A 10,020-nucleotide genomic window follows, 5' to 3' on the forward strand; every position below is an offset into this window, starting at 1 on the left:
AAGAAGTCACTAAACAATTAGACGCCGGCTTTATAAAAGTCTCCAACTACCCATAATGGGTGGCCAATATTGTCCCCGTAGCTAAAAAAGATGGACGAGTGCGAATGTGCGTAGACTTTCGAGACCTCAACAAAGCCAGTCCTAAAGATGACTTCCCTCTACCTCACATTGACATACTAGTAGACAACACCGCAGAACACGCGCTCCTCTCCTTTATGGACGGGTACGCCGGATATAACCAAATACTCATGGCAGAAGAAGACATGGAAAAAACAACTTTCATTACCCCTTGGGGAACATATTGTTGCACTGTAATGCCTTTTGGTTTGAAAAACGCGGGGGCCACCTATCAAAGAACAGCCACCACGTTACTCCATGACATGATACATAAAGAAATCGAGGTCTACGTGGACGACATGATCGTCAAATCTAAAGACCGGCGCGGTCACCTCCCGGCACTTAAAAAATTCTTCACCCGAATCTTAAAATATAACATGAGACTAAATCCACAAAAATGTGTGTTCGGGGTAACCTCCGGAAAATTGCTAGGATATGTTGTTAGTACGCGAGGAATCGAGATTGACCCATCTAAGATCAAAACCATTACCGAAATGCCCCCACCAAAAACTGAAAAACAGATAAGGGGCTTCTTAGGAAAGCTGCAATACATTAGTAGGTTTATTTCCAAGCTTACTATGATTTGTGAGCCAATATTTAAAAAATTAAGAAAAGAAGAAAAGGCCGAATGGGACGAACAGTGCCAAACCGCCTTCGATAAAATCAAAGAATACCTAAGCAAGCCACCCGTCCTCTCCCCGCCTTTGCCTGGAATCCCTTTACGCCCATACCTAACCGTCACGGATACTGCAGCAGGAGCTATGCTCTCACAGTGTGTACATGGATCCGAGCGAGCCATTTACTACTTGAGCTAGAAGTTCATACAGTACGAGACGAGATACACAGAACTTGAGAAAACCTGTCTCGCCCTCGTCTGGGCATCCAAAAAACTCAGACATTACCTATTGGCCCACACTGTTCATATAGTGTCACAACTAGATCCCTTAAAATACATGTTCGAAAAGCCCGCCCTAAATGGTCGCCTGTCCAGGTGGCTAGTCATGCTCTCAGAATTCGACCTAAAATTCATGCCGGAAAAAACATTCAAAGGAAGAGCGGTAGCCGAATTCCTGGCCGAGCATGCCACGAATGAGGAAACCACGGAAGCTTACCTCCTCCCCGACGAGGAACTTCTGATGATACAAGACGACTATTGGACACTATACTTCGATGATGCGTCCAACCAAAGAGGATGCGGCGTTGGAGTTCTCCTAGTCAGTCCCGAAGAAGCCCATATACCCATTTCCGTCAAACTTGACTTCGAGGCCACAAACAATGCCGCCGAATACGAGGCCTGCATAGTTGGGCTAGAGGCCGCAGCTAGCTTCGGAGTCAAATACCTACAAGTCTTCGGGGATTCTTCCCTAATAATCAACCATATATCCAAAAGATGGAAAGTCCGAAGCACTAGTCTCTCAAAATATCAAGCTCACTTGGACCAAATAGTCGAGCAATTTGAAAAAATCGAGTATACGTACTTGCCAAGAGACGACAACCAATTCACGGATGCACTATCGAAGCTAGCTTCAATGCTCAACATCCCGAATGAATGGGACGGAATGACCCTTCGGGTCGAGCGTAGGAAAGAGCCGATTTATTGTTGTGCCATAGACTCCGAACCTGAAAACACCGAAGAAGAACCATGGTACACGGACATCCTTCGTTACAAAAACAAGTGGGGAATTCCCCCCAAACACTTCCCCGCGAGCACAAAAGGCCCTACGCCTCCTCGCTTCACAATATAGCATAATTCTGGGAGAACTGTACAAATACATGCCGAATAAAATCAAATTACTTTGTGTCCATCAAAACCAACCCCAAAGACTGATGGAAGAATACCATAACGGCGTGTGCGGACCACATATGAACGAAAAAATGCTATCCCGAAAAATATCCCGCTCAGGATACTATTGGACCACTATGGAAAGTGATTGTCATCACTTTGTAAAAACTTGCCCAAAATGCCAAATCTTCAGTAACCTTAACCATTTGCCCCCCTCAGAACTATACACCTTCACTTCTCCATGGCCCTTTTCCACCTGGGGTATAGATATAATCGGCAAGGTAACACCAACAGGCGTGGGGGGACACGAGTACGTTTTAGTCGCAATTGATTACTTCACTAAATGGGTAGAGGCAGTCTCCTATTCGAAATTAACAGCTAAACATGTCGCTCGATTCCTAGAAAAGAACATATTCTGTCGATACGGGGTTCCACATGAAATCATAAGCGACCAAGGTTCCCATTTCAGGGCCGAAGTCCAAGACCTGCTCAAAAAATATCATGTCAAACACCATAAATCCTCTCCCTACAGGCCGCAAATGAACGGCGCGGTAGAGGCGGCCATCAAAAATATTAAAGTCATAATTGAAAAAATGGCCGAAAATTATATGGATTGGCCCAACAAATTACACTTCGCATTATGGGGCTATCGAACCTCAATCCGCACCTCCATTGGAGTAACACCCTACTCCTTGGTATACGGAATGGAAGCAGTCCAACCGGTCGAGTTGGAGATTCCCTCCCTCCGGATCGTCCTAGAAAGTGAGCTACCCGAAGCTGATTGGGTTCAAGCTAGGTACGACTAGCTCGTCCTTTTAGACGAACGGAGGTTGAGAGCTCTACATCACGTGCAAGTGTATCAAAAGCGCATCGCAAGGCAATTCAACAAAAGAGTCAAACCTCGAAATATCAAAGAAGGCGATTTTGTATTAAAAGAAGTCCGCGCACCTACTACGGACCCTCGAGGAAAATTCCGGCCTAACTGGACAGGACCGTATTTTGTAAAGACCATCCTACCTGGCGGAGCAGTCCAACTAGCTGACATAGATGGAGCGGAATTCGCTAACCTCACGAACTTAGACCAATTAAAAAAGTACCATATTTAAATTCAGTCCAGAGTTAAGGCATCTAATAAAACACATTAAGACTCATAAGCAAACATTCTGCGCATTACTCTAAACAAACGGCATAAAACTCGATAAAGTAGAAAAAGCGAAGGACAAAACTTCAACGCCCAGGACTGGGCGCTGTTATTTTTCACGCCCAGGCCTGGGCGCCGATATTTCCTTCGCCCTAGATCGGGCGTCGTTCTCTCTTGCCACCTACCCTCCCGCTTCCGCAAAGTGTTCGTACTCCTTTTTCTAACCCTCAAAAGAACCACGAACACTTGGGGGGGAAGCAGACGTGTAATGAACACCATTTCAAAAAGTTTTTTCAAAAAGCTAGAACTACGCGCGACCTGATTCTGACAAGATACGTAGGCAATCCTTCTCAAGGATTCGGTCCAATAAAAAATTAAAAAATAATAAAGTCATGCAACGCATCAAGAAGAAAAGATATTGCAAAGGGCACTCTACCCTAACCCATGCACGGGCAAGACCAAATAAAATGAAAAAGCCACAAGAGTTCCCAGGAACAAGCCCAACAAAGGAGTATGACACGAGTCGGCAAAAAACAAAAAATAGTGAACATGCATATCTAATACCCCAAGTAGTCGGTTAGTCTAAAAATATATGTGCACTCTTATATGAACTCATTATTTTTACGAAAGTCTTTTCCTTTTCGAAATTCGTCGTTAGTTTAGGAAGCTAATATTGCTATAATATGTTAAAACAAAGCCCACGGAAGGCTCAAAACATTCTTGCACCAAAAATCGCAAAAAATATATATATATACATGCGGAACACAAGAATGAATATGTACAAAACAGGAGGTAAGCCTAAGACTCGTCATCGGCTCCATGTCACCAAGCCTCGCCGGTCCATCCACTCCACTCCCCGTGGTATGAGGGCCCCCAGCCAGAGTCACCCCAAAAATGAGGTTGTGACTGCAACTCGGGGCTAGGCTCTCGGGCCACCGACACGGAACGTCGCCTACGCTCCGGCTCGGACCTCTCCCCGGAAGAACTCACCCCCGCGTCAGAACGGCGATGCCGTAGGGGCGAGTGCCGTACCCTCTCTCTCTCACGACGGCCGTGCCCCCCGCCCGAGGGACCCGCGTCGTCGGCCCCGACACGTCCAGCAGCCGTCTGCAAAAAAAAAAAAGAGAGACAAAAGAGAGTGAATAACCGAAAGCCAAACAAAAGGTACAGATTAAAAAAAAGAGGGCACATTACCCGAGTAGAGTGGGGGCTCCTGTAAGAAAGTGCAGACCGAGCTCGAACCAACGCGGACTTCAATCGGTTGATCACCCCCACCATCGCATTGGCCGTACGGGCCGGAACCTGAAACAAGAATGTCAGTAAAAAAGAAAGAAAAAATATAAGAAGAGTACACAAATAAAAGGTGCATACCGCCTCTACTCCCACAGGGAGCGGAGCTTGGAAAACCCGGTCTTCCGGGAAAGTCTCCACAATCTCGGATCCACTCTCTCCGGTATATGAGATCCGAGCATCAGGAAGCACCCATCCCCCCAACGAAGGGTCAGGACCCTCCTGCACAAAACACAGTAGGCATAAACACATGGGCACGAGCATGAAAACACTAAAATCAATACAAAGAGAGGAGGCAACTTACAGCGCCAGGCTCCGGGAGACGAAGAGAATCCTGGATAAGCTGGTAATAGCTAGCTCCCTCTATCACCAACTCTGTCGCCGGCACGCCAGTCCTCGAGTGGACCCTCCACGAATCGCCTATCGAGCGAGTAGGCAGCATGGTCGCGGGCGGAGGCCTGGGCACCGAAAAAGCCCCGACCGTCTGCATACGTACCCGCTCTCCCAGGTACCAGACAGGGTCCCGGCGGCCAAAGAACAAGACCCGCATCTGGCTCAGGGCATAACTATCCCTGACCGAAGCATGGGTACCCCTAAAAGAGAGCCATGGGGTCCAAACCACCTGTTTTCGTACAAACGCAGTCAGATCTCGCACATAAAAAAATAATATAAAAGAGTGACGAAATACGAGATAGAGGATAAGATTCTGTACATGCGCAGGGTTCCCGTCCCGGATAAGATCCCACACGGTATCGGGCGGTGGACGAACTGTCAGCTTCTTCTTCCAACCCCAACGGCGACCGGCAGGGAACTCCAAAGGCCGTTGCCCCTTTCGGGGAGCTAGCCAAGGTAAGTGCTCAAAGGCCCACAACTGCAAAAAGAAAAGGACAATAAAACATTAAAAAAAGAAGAGGCCCGGTATAAACGAGAAAACAAAAGAAATTCTAGGCACGTACCTCGATCAAGCGCGGCACTCCCGCTAATGTAATCACAAAGTGACGTCTACTCGGGTCCGAGTCGCGCACCGACAAACTCATCTGGCCGACAAGCGTCGCATAGCCCAAATCGCCCCAGCGATGGTCACCCAGTGTAGACACGTCCTCTACCATGCCTATCCACCTCGGGTCAAAGGTGTCAGTCGTACCCGATAGGAAAGTGGAAGTAATAAAATGGAGGTAGAACAGTCGAGCTTGTCTCAAAGGCGACTCCTCTACCCCATGCTCCAAAGCCCACATCAGGTCAGCGAAGGGTATCCCACGGGGCTGGTACGAAGGCAATCTACTACCCATCCACGAGCCCAGGAGCCTGGTTCCCTCAGCAACAGTCGGCGATGGGCCATCCGACCTCAGACGAACGGGGTTCCCTGTAAAGGTCAAACCCGTCAAAGTTGTGTAGTCCTCAGGAGTGATCGTCATCTCGCCCCAAGGAAAATGGAAAGTGTTGGTGGTATCCCACCACCACCTCATGAACGACCGCAGAAAGGACAGGGAGATGTTAAGGTGCAGTATCTCCCAGAAAGTCTCAACCACCGGAAACAGTGAGCTCGCCCTCACCAAGGCCTGGGCGTCCGAACTCAGATAGCTAAAAACGGTCTCACTCGTCGCTGCGCCATAGCCGCGAACTGTAGTCTCTCTCCTCGCGTGAAGGCGGGAGGTCACATGGTGCTCTAGGTCGTAGTGCAGATCACGACCGCCGTAAAGCTCAGGGCCCACCCGTAGGTGACCCGGGCCAGTAGACTGACGCGTCATGCCACGCACCTCGTGGCCACCAGGAGGGGGTAACGACTCGTCAGACATGCTGATCAACAAAACAACAAGGCATTATACCTTTGACAAAATCGGCACTCATACCGATCCCTAAAAAGGATGCATTTCACTCATGAAATGGAGTCATACAATTTTTTGTTCCCTAAAAGCATGATACTAAGTTCATACTTAGAAAAATTCCCTAAGTAAAATTTAACTCCAGCAAAATCAAAATTCTCTCATGATTTGTCACCCATCAATTATGAGGAACGCAAGCAATATACCAAGAATACCTACATTATAAGAAAATACTAGGGTCGTAGGTATACTTGGGGGCTAGCATGAAAATGCCCAAATTCAACAAAAATCAACATACTTGCAAAAATTAACATGCACAAACTAATTAACATGTTATGTGGAGCATTTCCAACTATCCAATTGAAGGAAAGGGGCACAAAATCAAAAAACCCCAAATCAATTTCATGCACAAAAATACTTGACAAAAATATTGAAATTGACAAAAAAGCTCAAAATTACTGAAAATTACTTACATTGGGAATATTAGGAAGTGATTTGGAGTAGAATTCGTGAAGAAAAGTGAAGGAAACGAGCAAAAATCAGTAGAGAGAAGTGAAAAGTTTGAGCGAAAATGGTGGAAATGGGAAAGGAAGGAGACGGTCTGCGTATTTAAAAACCAGCCCCCCCTTTCGCATTTTCAACGCCCAGCTCTGGGCGTTAGAAATTCTCGGGCCCACAGCTGGGCGCTGAAAATGCTTCCTAGACAGCGAATATTCGCTGTCGGGCACGCGTACTCCTCTATTTTATGTAAGATATCCGTTATCTTGATATTTCTTTCCCAAAAAAAAAAATAATAAAAAAAAAAATAACAATAACATATATTGTTAAACAAAAATATACACAATGTGGACCCACTCATAGGACACGTCTAATCAGGAAATATTACGACCCACCAACAGGTTGTAATCACAAAAGCCCTTCTACATAGGCAAAATAAGAAATTCAAAATGGGCTCGCCCACCCTCAACGGGCGGGGTCTGCGTCACTAGCCGCGCAGGTCCTCAGTTTTCAAACAAAAAAATAAAGTCTTGAAAATTTAAAATAGGCTCGCCATCTTCAGCCGGCGGGGTCTACGGCGCAAACCACGTAGGTCCTTATTTTAAAAAAAATAAACAAAATTTCAAAACAGATTCGTCCACTTCTATCGGACGGGGCGTCCATCCTCAGCGGACAGGTTCTCCATCTTCAGCCGGCGGGGTCTACGTCACAAACCGCGTAGGTCCTTATTTTCAAAAACATCAAAACAGATTCGTCCACTTCTATCGGACGGGGAGTCCACCCTCAGCGTACAGGCTCGCCCACCTTCAGCGGGCGGGGTCTGCGTCACTAACCGCGCAGGTCCTTAGTCGCTGCAGCGATAACTTTTTCCGGTTTTCCCTTTTTCCAAAAATTAAAGGATTGGTTTTCCCTTTTTCCAAAAATTAAAGGATTGGTTTTCTCTTTTTCCAAAAATTAAAGGATTAGTTTTCCGTTTTTCCAAAAAAGAACGATGTGCTGGATTTTCCTTCGTTTTACGTCCTATAAAAACAAGGGGGTTATCTCGTTTAGCTAGCCCTGAAAATGAGAATCTTTAAAAACGTTTTACCTCGTGATTGGGCTTGGCCAGGCCCAAATTACACTTTACTGCTTTAATTTCGAAAACATCTGTAGTTACTCCCAATGACAAAGTGAGGGAATTTCTACGCACCTTTAGATCCTTCCAATGACAAAGTGAGAAAGTTTCTATACTATCAGTTGACAAATCCCAATGACACGTGAGGGATATGTCGACACTTCAAGTGATGACCCTTAAGTCAAATGTTATCACTCGGGGGCTCGTGAGACCCTCGCAAAACAGGTCACATACACCATGGCTTGTGTGACGCACTCCGTCTAATACTTTGACCATCGTCTTACTCCAAGACTCAGTCAAAGTGGGGGCTAACTGTAGACACCTACTTTTGTCCCCGTTCCCGCAAGGGAAAGGTTCGATGATGAAAGCATAAAAACTCCACTTGACAACGCATCTCCTGTAAAATAAACGAATCTCGATTCCCCATTTCGTTTCACCCGAAACCTGCTATTTATGGAAACCTGCTAAAAATAGTAACTGCCGTAAAAGGTAGCTTCTAAAAGTGGCAAATCATAAAAGATAGAAACCTGTCAGAATTAGGTGTTGCATTCCAACATAAATCCTAAATGAGATAGAAAACTGCAAGAATCCTATTCCTAATATGATTCAGAAATAAGAGTTACGTATTAATTAAAATCCTAACGAGCCTAGAGTTCGTAACGGGCCCAAACGCATTCCGTCACAAAATTGATACGCGCTAAAATACTCGAATTAATCTCAAACTCTACGGATTTTAGGAATCCGAATCTGACTAAACAAAACTGCCCAGACCCTATTTTCAACGCCTGGCTCTGGGCGCTGAAAATACCTGGGTACGTGTTTTTTCCTAACTCTTTGCGGATTAGAACTCTGCAATTCTATCTTTCCACGAACTCTTCCCTATAAATAGGCCCCTAGTTTCGACATGACACAACACATAACAACATACAATTATATTCTGAGTATTGACTCCAACCCTTAGCCTAAGCCTCTCGCTGCGAAACTGTTCACGCGTTCTGTCGCAATCGATCCATAAATCGAACAGAACGTATCCTGTCCCATAATTGAGATTCGTTAAATAAAAAGGAGAAATAGCAAAGTCAAAGTGGTTAGTTTTCTGAGAACCGTGACGCACCTCTCAAGGGTGCGTCGTAATGTGTCCCTTTTCGATGATTTAACTGCTTTCCTCGCCCTTTTTATGAACTGTGAAACTAACCTAATCTGATTGTTCTATCACGCCTTACAAATATAATATTTTTGGGAAATCAGATTATCATGCTAGGTCCCTTAATGCTACTTAAATTAGATAATCACGATCGAATTAGTGTTATATGTTGCATATTGCTAAAATCAACTCAGATTAGTTTAATAGTTAACGCATGTCCCTTCAATTATTTATGCTGAGCTAGTAAGAATATCCTGCCTCTGGAGTTATCGACGAGCGAAGTACTCCTCTCGGTAGTTACAGTCCCCCGAACCCTCAATCTCTACCTTGCGGGTGTATATTGAGAGATCCCCACACCAGGGATCACAAGGGAACCTACGGCCGTCGTGGTCAAACATAATTGCACTCCCTTTATGTCACGATAACCGGGTTTTGTCAGTTTTTCTCATTGTCGTTAAAAACTGAATGGCGACTCTTATATTACTAGTCAATTGGGTGTATACTCACAGGAAATCCAATTACACTTGATTGAATAAAAAGAATCGTCGCACCCACGAGGGACGAGGTCACGCATTAGCCTCGCGCTTTTTCGACCCCCTCACACCAAGATCCGTCGATTCAGAATATGTATTTTATAGAGTATTCAAGGCCATTGAATACTTGATCCGTTTACGTACTATTTGTGTGACCCTACGGGTTCAGTCAAGAGTAAGCTGTGGATTAATATCATTAATCCACTTGAACTGAAGCGGCCTCTAGCTAGGCATTCAGTTCACTTGATCTCACTAAATTATTAACTTGCATAATTAATACTGAACCGCATTTATTAGACTTATCATTAAATGCATACTTGGACCAAGGGAATTATTTCCTTCAGTCTCCCACTTGTCCTTAGGGACAAGTGTGCATTTCCTAATTCCTTTGTCACTCGATGCTTGCTCTTGAACATAAGGTAAGAGTTGTCATCCTTATTATGTCCAGAGGTGTTTCTCGGTTTCAGAGTTCAACTGATCAAATAAACAGATAATCATAGCCTATGATTCATCTGAGCACGGCCATGCATTTTATAGTTTCTAGCTCTCCGAGTGGCCTTGGACAACTTTCAGCATC

Source organism: Spinacia oleracea, chromosome 2 (genome assembly GCF_020520425.1).
Source record: "Spinacia oleracea cultivar Varoflay chromosome 2, BTI_SOV_V1, whole genome shotgun sequence".
In the NCBI taxonomy this organism is placed as follows: Eukaryota; Viridiplantae; Streptophyta; class Magnoliopsida; order Caryophyllales; family Amaranthaceae; genus Spinacia; species Spinacia oleracea.